Below are 21,560 nucleotides of genomic sequence, written 5' to 3'. Positions count from 1 at the left end.
ACAGGCAGATACGAGGGAACAGGCAGATATATTGACGTGCCAAGGGAACAGGCAGATACGAGGGAACAGGCAGATATATTGACGTGCCAAGGGAGCAACCACAACTTCTCTGACTTGTGGTTCTATTTCTACAGGACATGATTTCTTTCCTCCTTCGTGGTGTTCCTTTATGGGGCCATCTGTGATATTCACAGCTCCGCCTCTGACACCAGACCCTCATTCCCTTAGGCGAATCCTCAACCCCTAGTATGCCCCTAAACACCTGTATTTACCTCAAATGTTTGCAACAGATCGGCCCACATTTCCACTCTTTTTTTGTCACTATAAACACTTTGTTTCTCTCTGCACAAGAGCTCTCCTTCAGCCCCCACCCAGCATGTTACACCACGTACTCACTGTCCGGCATTTGGATCTGGGCAGCTCTCCGCGCCAATAGCCGGGCACCTCTTGGCCAGAACCGCTGCCAAATCAACACATTTATTGCAGTAGGTTCTGGAAATGCAGTAGATCCATCAGGATCCCGGATCCATCAACTATTACTGAGCCAAATCCTGGATCGGGCCAGCAGCAGTAACATGTGCAGACTTCAGGGCACATTCAGCAGCGCCGCGCTTCGTGGGCTTTGCATGCAGCGCCTCAACATGCAGGGCTTGAGGGAGGCCTCTTAATGTCAGTTCCAGTTGAGCCCACATAAATGCCCCCCTTTTGTACCGCTCAATTAAAGGGCCAGCAGCCCCCTTTTTGTTCCAGCCTTGTCCTGGTTGGAGCTAGTTGGAGCTTTAACACCTTGATGCCAGGCAAGAAGGCACACCTGTCCCTTTACAGCTACTCATGAAATAATCAATTATTCGGGGTCAGGTTATAGAGTTTTCTGAGCTTTGCATAAAAGAGGTGTGTATGCATTGTAATAAAGTCAAATAAAACTACAATTTGGGGGCAGATTGTGAGTTTTCGAAGCTCGAAGCTATGTATGAAAGTTGTACATGCACTGTAAGACTGTGAGACAGAATTGTGTATAGCAGTTATTAATAGGTGTTTATCACTGCCCCCGTAATCCTTTTTAGCAGCCTTGGAATAACATTGAGAAAAAACAGTAAAACTCTAAGTGTGTGCTGTTCTGTTTGCATGTAGCTCATTGATGCCAATTCATAACTCAGTAAACTGTATTATAAGCATTGCAACTTGAGTCACACCATGATTTCTGCAACAGAGGCAGTCGCCCGCTGAGCTATCTGCATAAAATACAAATCTGTGATTCGCCTCCTACCTGTTGTGCTTTCCAACAGGCACATGAACCCTCCATTCAATTTTTTGATGAGTCGAAGCAGCGACCAGGCTGCATACACGTCTCTCCAGAAATAGCATGGCACACCAGAATTATGTTTCCCCTCTAATGCCACCTAAATTGCTGGCTACACAAAGATATCTGCAGCAGATGCCTAAACCCATTGTGCTATTTCAAAATGCAGCCTGGGTGCGACAATTAATTAAGCCAGAGCAGATTTTCTATCACATTTGTCTTTGCTGCCACTTTCTTTGCTCCAGAGTTTAAAAAAACAATAAATGTAGAAGGTGAGGGTCAGATTCCAATCCTGTGGCTCCACCCATCTCCGGTGCCAGCCCTTCACCCCCAATTTGATGGGTTCTGCAGTATTTGTTTTCCAATCCCAGCCCTGATTGCAATGTTTCTTTTTCTTTAGTCTGAGTCATAGCCACAACACTCACTGGGTCATTTATTTAGTTTGCATCCTCATCAGTCTGGTCTCCTCCCAGTTTAGCTCTTAGTGCGCGCCCCTCCCCCTCTCCCCCATCAGCAGATATATATCCTCAGGAGACCAATGCAGGCTTTTCATTTACAGGCCCACTGCAGGTAGAGCCTGGTATGCGAGGTCATTTCCACTTGCACAGATAGGGCATCAAATGCCAGTTCTCCTGTGTGCAGAGGGCAAGGACATGTGACATGTCGAAGTCACCCAAGGGCTGTTAATGCTCTTCCTCCTATCAAGCAGCATAGGCCTCACTCACTTCATGCAAGCTTTTCTTCTCATCCCTCTGACAGTCAGTGGAAGGAAGGGATCCTACTTTTTACCTTTCCTTCCCAGACCCACATTACCAAACAGGAAGCTGCTGAGGGGCACTAAGTGGTCCGAGCATTTACCTCTGCCCTAGCTTCACAACAGCATCCTATTAATTGGCGTCAAGCTGGGGGTGGGATCAACAGTAGGGAGACAGGCCTCTCAGAGTCATTGTTCATGGCTCCTCCCACCTGTGAGGCCAGGGGATAGCAAGCATAGTGCTACGAGTACCAAGGGTCTGACAGTGACTCTAGCTGCTACCTTTGGCTACTGCCGAATTAAGCCATGTGTACAAGCATGGTGGATGCATGTGTTCATTTATGTACTTTATGCAGGTTTCCCTTTGAACATGGCCTGGGCCATTGAGGTGTATGAGCACTGCACATTTGTAATAGATGGTTTAAGAATGTTAGTGTAATGTTAAGGTAGAGTGCGTAGACGCCACTAGCAAGCTAGATCCCGCAGAAAGACGTTTTGTGTCTGTATGGTACCAGCATATCAAGTCTTTAATACCGTGCTACCTTAATATTGTAGCAAAAATATCAAAAACCAAATATAAACAAGGTAAGTGCATGTAGGTTTATAGTAAGGAGCTTCACAGTACCTCGGCGATATACATTTATATATATCTATATGTAAGGTGTATAGAGTTTAACAATAATAAATCTATACTACATATAGAGATTTATTTTCTCACTGTTTTATCTATTGATATTTTTGCAATGATCTGTGGTAATACAATATTAAAAGTCAATGTTTATCCCTGGCTAATGTACACTGAACATGTGATATCCTATTTCGAAGCAGCGTAGTTGTGCCTCTTAGGCGAGAGCACTGATCTGGAGTAGTTCTTCAATATTACTGAAGCAGAAATTTCTCATTAGAGAAGTCTTCTCAATGGGTCGTGAAAAAGTCATGGGTCCAATCAAATCAACAAAAAGGTTGTGCCTTACAATGCATTGCTTAACATTGTAAACATGGTGGCGACGGAAATAAAGGGCGCGAGGGGCTAACATCAACACCACGATGTAGGACTCCCACTTCCTGTCGGCAGCAAAGCAGAGCTGCTCAAGGGCAGAGCTTCTAATCTTTGTAAACTATAAGCAGGCTCGGCTCCAGATCTTTGATCTAGGAGGGCAGAGGGAAGCATGGGTGGGCCATGAAGATGAATGGCAGTGGCTAAAAATATAAACAAATGGTGTTCATCTGATATATTAGGTGCCCACATTTGTCCAATTTTGACATTTAAACACAACAACCACCGCACAATGAGCAACATACTTTGCTTCCCCTTTTGCACGAATTCCTCCACCAGGGCTTCTGGGTTTGGTGAAGGGTGCTGCTTGCCGGAACTTCAGGATGCAGGAGTGCAGCAGGCTCATATACAACAGTAGAAACATTCTTATTGCCACACAGGACCCCTTTCCTGCGTTTCGCTGTTTCAAAACATACTTTGGCAGCTTAGCATTAAACTTAGAAGTTAAAAAATGTGATTCTGTAAGACCTATAACTATTTCGCACACCCTTATCTGATACCATAATGCAGAGTTTGCTATTATTCATTTTTGCGCGCATGTGTTCACTGTAAAAAGCAGTTATGGTTCTCGCTCAAATGCAGAAGACAACTGAAATTCACCAGTTACGGTTAATAACTCACAAAGCCCACACACCATAACTCACATCTCCCGCCATGCTCAAAATACGAATTTGCCAAAAGAACAAAGACAAAGAAAAGAACTCTGAAGACAACAACATAGAAGACAGCACAAGTTATGTGTGTTGTGGTGTTGTTACACATAACTGGTGGATATCAGGGATTTCCTGCATTTGAGCCAGAAATATAACACCAGGCCTTTTTCAGTGGTCCAAGCAAGGCTTCAAACTCCATTTTTGACTAACCTTTTGAAATATTTGACCAAATGTTTTCGAATTTCAGGTACCGTCTTGGAATGAGCATGGGGTTACACTACAAGGTTAAAATGAACCTCAATTGAGGATTTTATATATGATGGGATGAAGAGTCTTTTATTGAGTTTTTCATGTTTATTTAAACAATTGGTAACTCTTCGTGACAGTACTGCAAAAGGTAATATGGAGTCTGCAATATGTACATATTACAGTTATGACCAAATACGTGACTAATGCAGGCAAAATGTCATGATAATCCGCCTGTACATGATATGTATTACAGGCTAGGTTTTCAGTTTTTAGGTCTCGCCTAGCGTTGCAGCGCACATGCGCTGCAACGCTCGGTGAGATATATTTTGCATGAGGAGTTTCAGAAGGGGACTTGAAACCCTGCCCCTCATTTTCATTGGCTGGCGTCAAGTTTATGCTAAATGGTGGCATGCCATTGGAAATGAGCTTTTTTGGTTGTTGCCCTTTTGCCTTTTTGTCCCGCCCATCCGGACTGGCTCGTCTGCTTTGCGGCTGTCGTGAAGCAATTTCTTATCTTTAGGGGGCCATCAGCCATCATGGGCCGATGTGAAAACAGATGGCCCCCTGCCTTCCCGCAATGGCGAGAGCTGGTTCACACTTTGTTTCACGTTTTTGTCCTTGTTCTGTTACCTTTGGCCCAGTTCTGTTACTTTTAGCCGGTTCTGTTACGTCCGGCCCGGTCCTTGCCTTTAGTCCAGCTCTGTCCCTCCAGGTCACGCTCTTGAGGCCCCGTCCCGGCTGCAGCGCTCACTCCCCATACCTCACTTGGTGCCCCGTACCTCACACCCCTCACTCTCCGCAGGACTCTCTCCCCCTCTTTGGAAGACTTCGGGGCTCTCAGTCCAGGCTCTTCCCTCGCCCCTTCTCTCTCTGCATTCACCGCCGTCCTGCTCCGCACCCTCTTCCTGTCCCTCCCACCTCCCTTCCCTCTCCAACCACTCCTGCCTCCTCTTCTGTCCGGCGCCAGCTCTCGCAGCAGGCGCTTTCCTCTCCGTGGTGTACAGTAAGTGTAACTATATAGCGCTTCCTCCTCCTGGCGAGATGCTGAAGAGTTTTGCGGCGTGTAGCTGCCTGTTCCTCCCCCATCTGCTGCTCTAGCCTCTTCCTCGTCTGGGGGTCTCTCCTCTCCATTTTTCAACACCCCCCACCATCCGCTGCCTCTCCATAGTCTCTCCCCTTTCTCCCTTACAACCCCAGAGTCCTCTGACCTCTTTCCCACCTCTCCATCACATGCCCCCCGCTTCCGGTGTCCCGTCCTCTCCCTCCCAGCCATCTCCCTTGGGGGTCTGCTGAGTGCTCCCTTCCTCTCTTAAAGGGCCAGTGTAGAATTACTTTGTTGCTGAAGAAAGCGCACTGAAACTCTCTGGTTGGCGCTATAAAGGTATATCAGGGCATAGAGTGGATCGATCAGGCCAGGGACTTAAAGCATGGCCCAGCCGCACAGTTGGTCCTCTCCTTACAAGGGGGTCACACATTCAGCCCAAGATCAATGAGACAAGGAGTGGGGGACCCAGCAGAAACCATAACTTGCTGATAACTCTTGGGGGCCATTGCATATGATTCCTACCATAGCCCGTTTCTATTGGGCCGATGTCTTTCTCCATCTAGCTTTGACACCATCCAGCTATTTTCTTGTTCTTGGACCAGTCAGGTGTTACATATCATATCATTAACATATTTTTGGAAGTCCATCATCTTGTGTCTGCATATGTACCTGCAACAGCTATTGAAACGTCTGTTTTTTAACTTGATATAATTATAGAATCACTTGTTTTTAGGTCTTGTCTAATACAGCGCATGCGCTAGTGCATGCGTTCTCGCTTGCAAGATATTTTATATACTATATGGGTCTTGGAGCTGGCCATTGCTTCTCATTTGTTGGCTCCTTCATCACTCTTATTTGTTGCCTTGTAGTTGGCTGGCGTGTGTTTATTTCACTTCCTCTTCTTTCTTTTGGTGCATGGACCAAGTACTTCTTTACCTGTGTTGCTTTTTCCCTTGCTGCTTCTTCCTACTCACCTCCTACCCCCCTGTTATCCAACAGCCTCATGCATCAAGCCAAAAAACCGTCGGTAAAATACCGATGCGTTAATAACTCCCGTTAGCTAGTTAAAAATACCCAATCCCAATGCATCAACCCAAAAGCAAAAATCGCTATTTAAGGAATCCTTAAATAGCGATTCTTTAAATAGGGATTCCTTAAATAGCGATTCCTTAAATAGCGATTGCATTTAAGGAATCCCAAAGTGAGATTCCTTAAATGCAATGCATCAAAGTAAAAAAATTAGCGATTTCGCTAATAGGGGGAGCAAATTACCATGAAGATGAACTGCATGGTAATTTGCAAAAACTTTGAAAAAAGCACTTTTGTGCTTTTTTCAAAGTTTCATGTTGCGCACACACATGCCCTTAGAGCATGTGTGTGTGCAACATATGTGCACATATCAATTTCAGGGGTGCAATAGGGTGTCATTTTGACACCCTTGCACCCTTGAAATTGCATGAGCAATTTGCGAGAACCTACTGGTACTCGCAATTTGCTCATGCAATCTCCAAATCATTCCTATGGGCCTGGAGGCCCATAGGAATGATTGGGACGGCATTCCTTAATTGCTACTCGCTATTTGCTAGTCGCAATTAAGGAAAGTTAAGGAATCGCTATTTGAATAGCGATTCTTACATGCATAGCCTTTTGCTATTCCTTATTAGTGAATCCTTATTTTTCGCTAATAAGGAATCGCAAATGGTATTGTTGATGCATATGCCCCCAAGTTGCTTATTCCTTCCCACTTACCTGTTGTCCGTGTTGCTTTTTCCCTCCCACATCTCAATTTCTTTCAATACTCCTGTGTTGCTTCTTTTTCTTCCCTGTGTTGCTTCCTTCCTCTCATTTCTTTTTGTCTTCCTCATTCTGCTTCTTTCCTCTTCCCCGTGATGCTTCTTCCTATGTTGCTTCTTCCCTCGCACCGCCCATCCTCCTATTGACCGTGTTGCTTCTCCCCCCCCCCCCCGGATTGTCCGTTTTGCCTCTTCCCTATTACTCGTCCTCCCACCGACCATATTACCCTGACTTCCAATGGTGCAGTGTTTTCTTGCGCCATTATTTAATTCCTGCCATACTGTTCCTCCAAACGATAACAATTGGCAGTAATTGGATTTTTTTTTGGGTAGTCTCAGGTGAGAGGCCAAGAGTTGGATGTGTTTCAGTCTGAATGATTTCAACCTTGTGATCTGGTTTATTATGTGCAACAGTGGATACTCTAAGGATTCACCTGCAGTAGAAAGCTGTCTGTTTGTACAGGGCATGCCAAGAACCAAATGATTGTCACTAAGAAAATAATGTATTTATCCAATTCAAAGAGTCTCATTTTATCTACCTCTCAAGGATGAACATTTGCCCAATGATTATTTGAACCTGTGAAGTGGTGCACTTAACCACCTAGACTATTTTACACACCAGCAGATGAGTAGGACTTCATGTGCTCTGGTCACATCTGCACCAGAATAAACGTAATAAAACAAAAAAAACTACCTGGAACGGCCGGCTGCCGCCTCTCCTGCATACTCCTGCATACTCCTTCATCTTCCTGCAGACTCCTGGCCAGTAGCAGAAAGCACCCGACTCCCAGGCTCCCCTGAGCCAATCACAATGCTGTAATGCAGCATAGTGATTGGTCTGAGCACCGTGATCCGGCGCTCAGACAGGGACAGGGAGGTTTTACATGTTCTTCACCAGGCTGTATATGCAGCCGGTTGGAGAACATGCAAGATGCACATGACTGTTTGTCTGGGCCAAGAGGGCCGGCCACGCAGTCATTGGCACTTCAAGAGCGTAAACCACTCCACTCCCTGCTCCGCCAGCCCCACCCTGCCTGGAACCACTGACAGCTATAGGAAAAATAAAATGCTAATAACGGAAGTTATTATCATTATATTTCTCCTTTTGTTCAGTGGGGCGACGCTCCTCCGCCTTAGCAGAAGAGCTGCCACTGCAGATGGGCCAAGTGGGAAAACCATTTCGGCAGACTGGCAGACAGTCAATCGACACTACTTAAACCAACACTACTGTTAAGAGGATTGACGGGCAGTCACCTCCACACCCAGCGACATTTTTGCTCCAGCCTACAAACAAGTAGAACACTTCTAAAAAAAAGCCAAACTCCCTGCCAGGCTGGCCATCATGATTTCCTACAATATGGGCATTTTTCTTGTTTTTCACTACTGGTCCCCTTAACAGCACAATTAGAGTAACATGAATTGGCAACACAATTTATTTGCAACCATGTTGTATAGCAGCATGGCTGTGCATCATAGTTAAAAGTTGGTAAAAAGAGAAATAACCCTATAACTTTTAGCCATGCTGCACAGCCAAGATGCTGTACAACATTGCATAGGTGAGACTTATTTGCTTTGTCAATGCTTATTTAATGTTGTTGAAAGGAGGCAGGTATATCATAAAAATATGATTTGTTGGGCAGCACAGTACCAACAAGACTGTGTACGTAAACGTCCACAGGTAAGTGACTCTTCTATGTAGAATTCCAGAATAAAGAAGAACAGTGGAACACTCCACACACAGAAATGAAGACAACACATAATGCAATGCAAATTGACAACAGTAACAGTATGAACATTTACGTATATAAACATGCATATTACAACTTTAATGCAACTATAATATATAACAACATCCTCTCCCTTAAACTGTAAGGGCTATTTACTCACAAACGAACCGAAAGATCCTTGCAGGAGGAAGAAACAAAGAAAAATTATTTTATCAATTTAAAACCACAGAACCATCAATACCACCAACACTCATTCCCACAGCACTTGTACACTAGGCCACTCTGAAAACATTCCGTACTTTACAGACCTGTGGGACTAAATTATTTTTGCTTACCTTTACAACTTTAAGAGCACAACCAAATTTGGAATCTCCCTTCATCATAAATCCTATTTTGAGTATCTTCTCCCAGTCTCCCACTACAAAAATGGGTTCTTTTGCCTTCCATTTTCTGTCACATCTTACTTTCATCTTTTCTTGTTTCGTGCTTAACCTCTCAGCTACTCTTCCTGAGACCACCTTATACACCTTAGTAAACTTCTTCTTTATCCGCCACAGACACAGGTTAGAATCTGGACCCCTCCCTTCAAGCAAATGAAACGGACCAACTTCTGTCACAGAATGAGGTTCAATGTGGTACATCCAGTTTTTCCCTAAGAGCAATTTTCCAATCAGCACCAGAATTCTTTCCAACAACTGCACTCTCCTTAAGCACACAATTAAAGCATTCAACTTGACCATTCTCTTGTGGTTCATATAAGGACGTGGTAACATGCCAGATGCCATGCATAACCAAGAACTCTTCCATCTCCTTTGACTTGAGTTGTACTTCATTGTCCGTCACCATCAATTCCGGACAACCTTCTCGAGAAAATATTTCTCTAAAAATTTCAATAACTACTCGAGAAGTCACCTGTGGCACGAACTTAACCTCTGGCCATTTTGAATTATAGTCACTCATGACCAGGGCAAATCTCACTTCCTGTGGTAAACTGCTAAAAGGGCTGGATATGTCAAAGGCCACATTCTCTCAAGGTGAAGCCAGCCAGGAAACTGGTTTCAGCAGAGGAGGAAACACTCTAAGCATTTTGTCACTGTTCACACATACTCCACAGTCTCTAGGCAACTGGTCTACCATTATGTCCAACGCAGGCCACCAAAAAATAGATCTACTAAGTTAATTCATGGAAGACATCCCCTGGTGTCCCTTATGAGCCAACTCTAGAATTCTTCCTTGCATTCCAGCAGGAGGAACACACTTTCCTCCTTTGAATAATATGCCACCTTTCATTATGAATTTCTAACAAACTTTGAAGAATTGTTGTACTTTAGGAGCAACACTTTTCTTTTTAGACAATACCCACCAAAGGCATGTAGTCGGGTCCAGAGAATGAACCTTCTTTCCCACACATAGTTGCGGAAGTGTTCAACCGCCCACACACATGCCAATAATTCCTTCCCAATTACAGCATAGTTTCTTTCTGTTTCGCTTAGTGACCTAGATGCAAACGCTACACACCACTCCTCCTTGTCACTATTTTGTCCCAAAAGTTCGCCCACTTCCATATTAGCTCGCATCAACAGTAATAGTGCAAATCTTATTGATACAAAAAGGTTTCCATGTAGGAACATTAGCCATCTCGTTTTTGATCTGCTTTAAAGCAGCCTGTTGTTTGTCCGTCCACACACATTCTGCTGCTTTGCTCCTTGTCAGTTCTCTGAGCGACTCCATTTTGGTAGCAAAGGCTTGTATGAACTTGCTGTAATATTCACACCCCCCCCAAAAAAAAGGCAAGTTTCTCTTTGTTATGGAGAGCCAGAGAATTAATGATTGCATATACCAATGATTTATTTGGAACCACCCTATCACCGGACAAAGTGTGCCCCAAATATTCAACAGATTCAGGGGGAAACGTACTTTCTTTCCCTTAAGTGTCAACCCATGACCTTCCAACAGTTTGCACACAGCCTCCACATGCTCTCTGTGTTCTTCTTCATTTTTTAAATATATCACAGTGTCATCCTGGAAGCACTTCACAAAGTTATCTAGATCTTTAAAAATGTGGAACATTGCTCTCTGGAATACAGAAGCCACAGAGGCAAGTCCAAATGGCATCCTTCTGAACTGAAATAAACTTTGGGGTGTAAAAAACACGGTGAAATGCTTGGATTCCTCTGTGACTTCAATTTGATGGTATGCCGAATGAAGCTCCACAGTGGAAAATTCTTTGGCCCCTTTGGGCATACTCACCACCTCATAGTAATGACGTTAATCTTGTCTTTTGGCTCTATGGAAGTCGTACCACTCCTGTGCTGCTGAAGATGAGGCCAGTAGTCCTCCAAAACTCATCCCCATTGTTGAAATGAGGCAGATATATTATAAAAATGTGATTTATTTGCCAGTACAGTACCAACAGGACTGTGTACGTGAACATCTATTGGTAACTGAATCTTCCATGATGAATTCCAGAACACAAAAGAACAGTGGAACACTCCACACAACCAAGATGAACACACCACATAATGCGATGCATATGTACAACAGTAACATTATGAATATTTAAGTATATAAACATGCATATTACAATTTTAATGCAACTATAATATATAAGACATGTGGAACCTGATGCCGCATTATTTGTCATTTTGTAGCACTGCAAGAACCAAGTGCTACTATTAATTGACCAAGTGACACCAATTTGATCTGCCTCAGGTGGATGAAATCCTGAGATGACCCTGCTGAGAATAAAACAGGTGTCCTGCGGGTTAAAGATAGGTCCCGCCACAATGCAGCATTCTATCACTACTACTGCTGCAAGTTAGAAATGGCCTCACAGCAGGAACGTTTAGGGAAGAGAAAGCCATTTGCAGAGCATTTGTGTCATCACCCTGATTTTGACTCCTAAGTCCCTTGAATTGGGAGCTGCAGACTCTTTTCTTATAGCAAAAGTGTTCAGGAGACCTGCTCATTCATGCATGATCCCAGTTACCATCTCTGCTGGCTTTGAACTTGACTTCAATCCTGTCCCCAGACCTGACCGTGGCCCAAGGTAATGGCGCTATTAATTAAAATTAAATGATTAATAGGAGCCTGTGGAGCTGCAGGCCCCCGCGAACCAATTTATTTGATAACCTTTGTCATTTTATAAAGCCACGACAATGAATAACGAAGCAGCAACTCAACAAGGCGGAGGACAATCGCGGCGGAGCCATCCGGACCCACATCAATTTCCACATTACAGCAATAAGAGACTTTAGAGGAAACAAAGGCATATTCCGTCATCATAGTAAACATCACAAAGCAAATGCATTCAGTTCTTAACACACCAACACAATCTTACCCCCACACCCCACCGCTATATTGCCCCTGTTGAACATTAGGGAAAAAAGAAAAAAAGCCGGGTGTGAAGTTCTTAATGGCCTTAAGTGGGCCAGGGGTCTTCCTTCGGTGGGCCTGGCCCACCTGGCCCTCTCTCTAGAACCTTCTGAATGTAAGTGTGCTGGGATCTGGGGCAGAGGTGTATGAGGATGCGGATGACCATCCGCCACAGAGGAAAGAAGAGGCGAGGGAGCCTTGGTGGCCCCCCGCATAAGAAGAAGAGAGGAGAATAGGAGGAGGAGTTGGCCTAACTCCGAGGGCGGTCAACCTCTAATCTAGAGAACCGTGTTCGAGTCTTGGCAAGAACACGCAACAGCCTGTGATTCTGGGCAAATCACTTAATCTCCCCTCATGTGTCAATCTGTGTCCTCATGTAACGCAACTGGTGCTCATGTGAAGCGCTCTGATACCCGATACATTCGGGTCAAGTTTGCGCTATATAAAACTCCGTAAAAAAAAAAAAGAAGAGGAAGAGTGGGCTGCAACGGTAGGGTAGGTTTTTATCGCTTTTGAGATAAGCCTTGCTAATAGCACGCTATCTCAGCGATGAAAATCCACCTTAGCCGGTGATAATTATCCTAGCGCTAAGTGCGCTTAGCGATAGTTATCGCCGGTTGTTGCTGATATGCCCACACATTTTTAATTCAAGATTATTGAATTTGCTGTAAGTAATAACGAAGGACACAAAATTACTGCCTCGACAATTTCAATTCTACATTGAAGCAGAGAACATTACCGCCAATTTGTTTGCATACATTCACTTAAGTATGGCTATGATTCACTTAATTATGGTTGTCATGTTTACATGCATCAATGGCACAAAATATACATATAATGAGGCTTTAAAGATTGCAAGTAAATCAAGACAAGAAGGAGGGGTGCATTTTTTAATCATATAGATGGTTGTGTGTGGCAGATAAGATTCAAAACTGTCACCTGCTAATGTATTTTGGAAATATTACCTTAGTTACGCTTCTAACAACATAACTAAAGCAGATAAGCTACTTAAGTACCTAATTTTTTTATGTAACATGAGACAAATATTAAAATAGTTGTTCTCCAAGCAAAATGGAATATAAGTTTAAGCAAAGCCAGGTAAGGAAAGCGAGTTCCGAGCTCCATTGAGCTCTTCAGAATGCGTTGCCCCTCGTTTTGAGTTACTTTAACGACCCAAAATCTGCCTGGGAGGAATTCTGTTACTGTCCGCTAGGGGTCGTTTTTTCGTTTCCACCTCTGAAATAGGCAATAATATGTAAAAAAAAAAAAGAGTCCTTGCAACTGGTATATTGCAGTTGTGTGGGCTGTCTTTGATCTAAAAATTCCTCCAGATTATAGGAATTTGTGCGCGAAACAAAACCCTGGCTCCAGAAGCAATGTCTACTGAACTGAGACCTGATGTCTGAGGCTGGAATAGACTCCTTCTACCTGAGTTTTAGGTACTAAAGACCTAAGTCGTAAAACATAATTATGTGGCATACTGGTACAGATAAAGTACACAAACATGAAGTGACATCCAACCTGTGATACTCAAACTTTGATGAGAATGGGTGATCTTTCCAGTCTATGACAGTTTAATACAGCAGTGTATCTACTCATCAACATATATCTGTGTCTATACATCTCGGGAAGCATTGTTAGGTCTCACCCACAGTATTAGCTTCAGCTGTCTATTAATGAAAGGAATATAGTGGACCATACCAATCCGTACAGTGGACTTTGGGTAAGAACATTGTTCATCGTTTGTTGACGTTCATGTCAAATGTATGTGCTTGTGTCATATTTGATAACTTACCTTGCTCGTCGTAAATGTTTGTGTAGTAATCTGCTTGTTAAATAATGCACCTTCCCTGCCCTTGTTCTCTCCGTGATGCTCTAACAATATGATGGCATTTGGAATGTGAGGAATATTTGTACTGGTGAGATAGCAGTTGGAGAAGATGGGCTGAGCAGCCAGGAGGCTGCTCCTGGTGGGGCGTATATTGAAACTTATTACGTTGTAACTTGATGAATAAACTACCAACTACAAGAGCTGTCCACAAGACTTCTTTGATTGTTACAGTTTCCATACCTTCTTTATGATTAGTTTGACTGGATGACTTATAACCTTCAACTGCTCATATTCAGAAACTACTTTTTTTCTTTCCCTTTTAGCAATGTATTATGCTGTATTATAATTACATTTATATAGCACTCACTACCCCTGATGCGGTTTTGAAGCGCTTTATGCCAGGCTCCAGAATTCAAGGTTAGTGGTTAGTCCAGTGTTATTGGGTATTGTGGGTGATTGGTATTAGTCTTCTGTGCTCAAGCACACCATTCCATGCATTCAGTCCAGTTTGTGTGTGGTAGATTACATTGATAGGGGTTAGGTGTGATAATTTTTTTTTTTTTTTTTTTAAACCTTTATTACAGAATGCAAAAGATATACAAAGATGGGCCTACAACCTTCAGGCCGGCCGCTAGCAAGCAGTGGGAGCATAAAACACAGTTATGGAACACAAGCGGCAAGTGATAAAGGTCCCAGAAGTCGAAGAATGCGTTGGCGGCCAAACCGTCCGGACCCCCCAAATGGCGGTTCCATTTTTTATGAGAAACTACGAACAAATCCACAAGGCAGCAAAAGTCAAAGCAGCATTATGAGCTCCCCTGGGGAGGACCCTACCGATCCACAGGAATAGGGGGGGGGGGGGGGGACGGGCCGGGACAGAAACAAAGTGAACACGATACACAGAACCAAGGTAACAAGCAGACTAGGGAGACTGGGCCACTGCCAAATCAGGCGTCAGCGGCGGGGTACAAATCCCGCCACGATAGGAGTTCCAGGGGCCCCACACTTTCACCCATTTCCCAGGCTTACCTCTCGCCACATACACTACCTTCTCCCGAAACATACACCAATCCATGTTGTCCTTCCACACCGAGACCGTTGGTGACCTCTGGGAGCCCCACAATTGTGCTATGTCACGCTTGGCCACCATATATCCCAGTGTCACCCACCACGTCTGCGGCACCGTGTAATCAGTCGGCTCCCACACATTTAGCAGACATCTCCTAGCCTCGGGAAACAGCGTCACATGCGTGACCGCTTGCAACACCGCATGTACACCACGCCAGAAGCGCGCCACCTCCGGGCATTCCCACAAAGTATGGAAGAAGGTCCCCGACAAACCACACCCACGCTTACACATCCCATCCACGGCATATCCCATACGCATCAGACCCGGCCCCGTAACGTAGACCCTGTGGAGTATTTTGAGCTGGACGAAACGAAGGCGGGCCGGTATGGCCACCTCTTTCGGAGAGGCCACCGCAGATACCCAGTCCTCGTCATCCAGCTCCAATCCATCGGCAACCCATGCCTCACGAAGGCCAGTCAGCAGTCCCGAGCGATCGTTGATGAGCTTTTTATAAATCAATGAGATAGTGCCATCCGGTACATGCCCATCTAGCACTCTATCTTCCAGAGGGGAGCACTCCGGGATGGTCACCACATCCGGGAATACAGAACACAGCGCGTGACGAACCTGTACATACCGGAAGTACTCCCTGTCCTGCAACTGGAATTCCGTCTGCAGCACATCGAACGTTTTGAATCCCCCCCTCATCCAGAGATCGCCCACCCTGCTGATGCCTATCATGTCCCACTTCTCAAAGCCTTTCGAGAACCACAAGCAGCCCAATCGCTCAGATGCATACAGTGGCGTCGCCCGGGTCAACCGATCCTTCCACCCCATCGCCAAGTTTGCCGCGTGCCACACCCGTACCGCGACCCGCGTAGGACCCGTCAGACGTGCGTCGAGCGATCTAGAGTAGAGCGCACGATTATAGTCGCCACCCGGCAGCAACAATTTGTCCATTTCAAAAGCCGGGTTAAGGGCGGGCCCGTAAAGGCCGTGGTTTATCGCAGCCAGCTGGGAGGCCCAGTAGTACTGTTTGATGTCTGGGAGGGCAACCCCCCCGTCATACCACGGGAGCGTCAGCTTCGCGAGGGCGATACGCGGCCTCCCATCCCAAAACAGGTGGCGCTGCAGGCCCTCCACCTCCCGAAAGTAGTGCGCCGGGACGACGTCCATCGTGTTTTGTAGAGCGTATAAGAAACGTGGCAACGACATCATCTTAAACAGTGCCGCACGGCCGAGCGGCGAGAGCGGCAAGCGCCTCCAACGCGCCACATCCTCCTTCAGGCGCTGGAGGGGGGGGAGTAAGTTCTGTTTATATCGGGCCACAGCGTCCAGGGTAATAAAGATACCCAGGTACTTAAATCCCTGCGGAGCAACCTGGATAGGACAACCCCGCGGAAGGATAGGAGCCTCCCCCGAAAGGACATACACACAGGATTTAGCCCAGTTGATGACTAAGCCGGAGTTGCGGCCAAATGAACACAATACATCCACTAACACAATCAGTGATTCACGCGGGGAAGCAAGGTACAAAAGAATATCGTCCGCGTAAAGGGAGACGCGATCCTCATACTCGGGGGTCCATCGGAGACCACGAATCGAAGGGTGCCACCGCAGCCACTCCGCCAGGGGCTCCAAGGCAAGCGCAAAGAGGAGCGGCGACAGCGGGCAGCCCTGCCGCGTGCCCCTGCCCAATTCAAAAGGAGCCGATACTCTACCATTCACCACCACCTGCGCCAGCGGTCCGGAATACAACAATTTCACCCAGCCAATGAATCCCGGGCCAAACCCAAACTTAGCCAGCGTCGCCCAAATATATGGCCATTCAAGCGTGTCGAATGCCATAGTGGCGTCCAAGGACGCCAAAATGGCTGGCTCTCGTATGAATGGGACCCTCACGAGCACCCCATGCAGATGCCGCAGGTTGAGCGCGGTGTTGCGATGAGGGATAAAGCCGGACTGGTCCTGATGGATCAGATCGCACACCACACCAACCAGCCGATTAGCCAGCACCTTGGCGAGAATTTTCGGCTCCGCATTCAACAGCGAAATGGGCCTGTAAGACGTGACCCGATCCCGCGGCCTCCCCTCCTTATGAATAACCACAATAGTGGCAAGACGCTGGTCCAGCGGGAGGGAACCCACCAACCGGGCCGCGAGGAACATATCGCGGAGATGCGGAGCCAGTATATCCGGTCGTAATTTATACAATTCGATGGGAAGGCCATTAGGACCCATGGCCTTGCCAGAGGCGACCGAACGTATGGCGAGGGCAATCTCCTCAGATGTCGGAGCCGCGTCCAACAACAATTTATCCTCCTCCGAAAGGGAAGGCAGCGCAATGTCTTTAAGCAGGTCGTGGGAATCCTCTTCCGAGCGGGAAGATACCGGGGAATACACCCCACGGAAATACTCAGCGAAACAATCAACAATTTCCTCCGGCTCAGTGACACACACACCATCCAGTCTCTCGATCGACGGGACCACTCGACTCGCTCTCTCCTTTTTATCCAGCCACGCAATCAGTTTACCAGCCTTATCACCCACATCATACAGTCGCCCCTGTTGCTCTCTACTCAGGCCCCTGGCTGCCTCTGTGACTAGGGCCTTGTAGTCCGCCTGCTTGAGTCTGAGAGCATGCAGTTTATCGTCCGTGACCCCACACTCCAGATCACCCTCCAACTCAGTTATCTCAGATTCGATACGGATCACCTCCTCCCGCTCGCGCCTCCGGGAATGGGAAATGAGGGATAGGGCCTCCCCCCGAAGTACCGTCTTGAACGCCTCCCACAAAGAAACAGCAGACGACACAGACCCCACATTATCTTCAAAATATCGCTCAAGAGATTTAACCAAATCTGCGCGAATTGTGGGGTCACGGAGGTACCAGGGGTTGATCGGGACCACCCTCCCCTCCCCCCTCGGGACAATGTCGAAGTGCAACAGGAGCGGGGAGTGGTCTGAAATACCCCGAGCCAGATGTCGCACCTCCCCAACCCTCCCCGCCTGTGCTGCTGGCATCAGAACATAGTCAAGCCTCGAAAGACTGCCATGAGCCCCGGAATGAAAGGTGTATTGTATCTCCGTAGAGTGTTTCAGCCGCCAACAATCCACCAGCCCCAGGGTATCCAAGAGGCCAGATAACCAAGCTTGGGCACGGGGGAGATCCCTGGGTGGGTGACGATTCTCAGTTCCGGAAATTACAGCGTTAAAGTCCCCCCCAACCACTAGAATCCCCTCCGGCAGGCCAAGAAGAAGGCGCCCCAAATCAGCGAAAGTAGTCGTCTGCAACCCTGGCGGGACATAAACAGAAACCAAAACAATCACTTTACCCTCCAGTCTACCCACCAGAGCCGTATACCGTCCCCTATCATCATGGAGCACCTCATCAACCTCCAACGGGAGCGAGGTTTTAACCATAATGCCCATACCCCTCGAACCAGATGTGAAGCCCGAGTGAGCTACAAGGCGATAGCCCCGTCTATTCATGGCACAAAAGGAATTTCCAATGAGGTGTGTTTCCTGCAGAAATACTATATCGGGTGAGATCCGTTTTAAGAACTGCAGGACCACCCCCCGTTTTATCCTGTCCCCCAGTCCATTAACATTCCAGGACAAAAGCCTCAGTCCCCTGCCCCCCATCATAGCCAAAACTGATCAGTCTTCCCCCGGAGAGCACTTTAGAGATAGCACAACAATACTTCTGCCTTGTGGTACAAATAAACAATACCCAACCCCAACCCAACATCCCAAACAAAACTCCCCCCTCCCTGCACCCCTGCATGAGCCCAGATAGCCCCCCCAACTTGCAGTGTGCCTGTCGCCCCTGTGTAAGCTAAACTACAAAGACCCCCTGGAGGAGGTAAGAGAACCCCCTCGAGACCCAGCACAACCTCCAATGGAGGGGGAACAAGACACAACAATCAAGAGACCCTAAGCCTGGCCGAAAGGTGGCATCATCAGGAATGGGCCCCAGTGTCAATACCTCATACCCGGTCCGGTGGGCACTCTCCTCCCGCCGCCCCCATCCCATCCCGATCATGTCCCCCAGACAAAGTGTCCAACCAGTCCCCGGCCGTCTCAGGACGGTCAAAAAAGTGAGTGCGACCATCAGCCTCCACACGCAGCCTGGCCGGGAAAAGCATTGCGTATTTTAAGTTCATGTCTCGAAGCCGCCGCTTGACGCCCATAAAACTCAGTCTCTGCTTCTGGACCGCCTGCGTGAAATCAGGATAAAAGTTCACCTCCATGTTCTCCAGCTTAAGCGGCCCTCGCAGTCTGGAAGCTTGTAAAATCGCATCCCTGTCCCGAAAGTTGAAGATACGGGCAATAAGAGGCCGCGGGGGAGCTCCGACCTTCGGTCTGCCGCCAGGAACTCTATGGGCCCTCTCCACCGCAAAGAATTTACTCAGTCCTCGAGGCTGGAGATGGGTAGAAATCAGGTCCTCCACAAAGAGATCCGCCGCCGAATCCTCCAGTCTCTCAGGCACTCCGATAATGCGAACATTATTCCTCCGGGCCCTGCTCTCGGAGTCCTCCAGGCGCCGATCCGTGAGCGCACTTGCCTGCCGGAGCCGGCGCACCTCCGTCTGGAGGGCCGCTACCTCAGTCGTGAGGCCCGACGCGGTATGGGCCAAAGATTCAACCCGGTCATTTGTCTTAGATAGATCTGCTCTAACAAGGTTGACATCGATGAGGACCGCATCGAGTTTGTGCGCCAAGGTGTCGAATTGTTGGCCCACCAAGGTCTTCATCTCAGCAATGGCGCCCATGACGTCCTGCAAAGTCAGATCCGTAGGCAAATCCGGGGCATCCGGGGGGCACTCGGAAGACTTATGCGACCCGCCGGGAGACCCCTTCGGGAGGGTGTAGCGATCCATAATGTTGACTTGAGGTGCGGTGCCACGCCGGGTCGATTTGGCCTTCAGCCGATCTCCATCCTGCTTCGTGGCCATCGTCGTGTATCTTGCACCCTCACTAGGCACGCAGTGGAGAGCAAGCAATCGAGGCCAAGAACCCCGGAGGTCACTTCAGGAAGGCGGAGCAGGTCCCCGCAGGCAGGCATGCAGGGTCCCCCAGCGAGGCCACCACCACACAAAGAAGCGCCGTAATCCCCCTCGCGATGACGGCAAGGGGACTCAAAAGCGAAAGTGAAAGTGTGGGGTACGCGACTCGCCAGGCTCGTCCCGCCGTTGTTATTCACTTCTCCACTGGATCACCCCCAAACTCGAGTCCGGGGTCAGGAGAGAAGTAGGCCTCAAACTTCAGTCGATGCTCATCCCGGCACCCGGGGTCCGATTCAAAAACGGAAAACGGGTACCACCTCGGCTCAGGTTCACCGACACAGTCCCCTCAACCAATTCAGGATGAAGACAGGATAAACGTAGGAGGTTGCGGAGGTCCTCGGGAGCCTCGCACCTACGCGGCCATCTTGGTTGCGCGCTAGGCTCCTCTCTAGGTGTGATAATTAGTGAGGGGGATGTGAGGTCCTGCAGGTAGTTGTTGGGCATCATACCTGAATGAGAGGACATTAGGTGTTAGTCAGCTGCAGGGGTATGACTTTCAAAGAAGGAGAGGTTGGGGTCTTTCACATTAGTTTGTAATGTAAACTTGCATGTGACTTAGAGAAGGTTATGTTTAGAGAGAGGAGGCATGCAAAGGGTGGAAGGGAAGGAGCTAATGAGAGAAAAAGAGAGGTTTTAGGTAAAGGTCAGTTCTTAAGCCAGTTTTATAAATATATAGGATGCTTTTTCAGATAACTTGCAATTCGAGGATGCAAGACTGTACAAGGAAACATGGCTTGCATGTGAAGATAGTGCCACATTAGGTACTCTGATAGGCACTAGAATCAAGTGAACAGTCTGTTGGGCTACCACTAGACCACCGCTCCAGCAAAGACAGATGTTTAGCGCAGGGGTTGGAAGCACAAAGTAATGTCGGCACGCACATATAGGGAAACATCTAGAGCACTGCCCCGCACTTAAAGGAAGCATTAACCTCGAGATCATAGCAAAGTAAGACAAACAATACGTGGGTAAATAATTCAAACACTGAAAAGCAGATGTCTTCTCAATTTCATCCTTAGGTTGGGCTCCCAATAATAATTACACAGCAGAGTGGGATCCATTTTGCACGCCTCTAGTTGAACATTGAACTAGTAGGATGATGATCGCAGTGTTCCCAAGCAGCGGAATGGTATTGTCTGCATTCCTGTGGCTGGAGAGTGGTGATCCAGACACTGAGGTGAGGAGCATAGTGTCAGGGCCATTTCAGAAACTCCATGAAGATTTTGATAGGAAGGCTTTATGGTTAAGGTCTTCTGAGGAACTTGCCATACCAAGGCCAGGCCGCTGCAGTGGTGGAATCTAGAATGATGTTGCATCAGCATCTGGAGTCCGAGCCTCCACTAGTAGCAGTGGAGCTGGTGCATGTGCTGATGGTTGTGTGGTCCTGCTGTTCCGGACCTACTTGAATAAGGCCATCTAAAGGCTCTAAAGGATTGTGTGTTCCTTCCTGCTGCACACCACAGCACAAGGGGTGGCTGACTCTACTTCCTGAAACACTGCCCGATGGGTGATGGTGGCAGTAAGGGGTGGAACTTTAGATTCTGTTGTGGAAGGTGAAGGGGGCTGTCGTATCCAGGTTCCCCCATTCCCTGTGCGAATGAGCTGGTGTCTGGAATGCTGAGTGGAATGCTGGGAGAG

The sequence above is a fragment of the Triturus cristatus genome, chromosome 10, assembly GCF_964204655.1.
Source record: "Triturus cristatus chromosome 10, aTriCri1.1, whole genome shotgun sequence".
Classification (NCBI taxonomy): domain Eukaryota; kingdom Metazoa; phylum Chordata; class Amphibia; order Caudata; family Salamandridae; genus Triturus; species Triturus cristatus.
The sequence above is the reverse complement of the archived record's forward strand: the minus strand, read 5'-3'. Positions refer to the sequence as shown.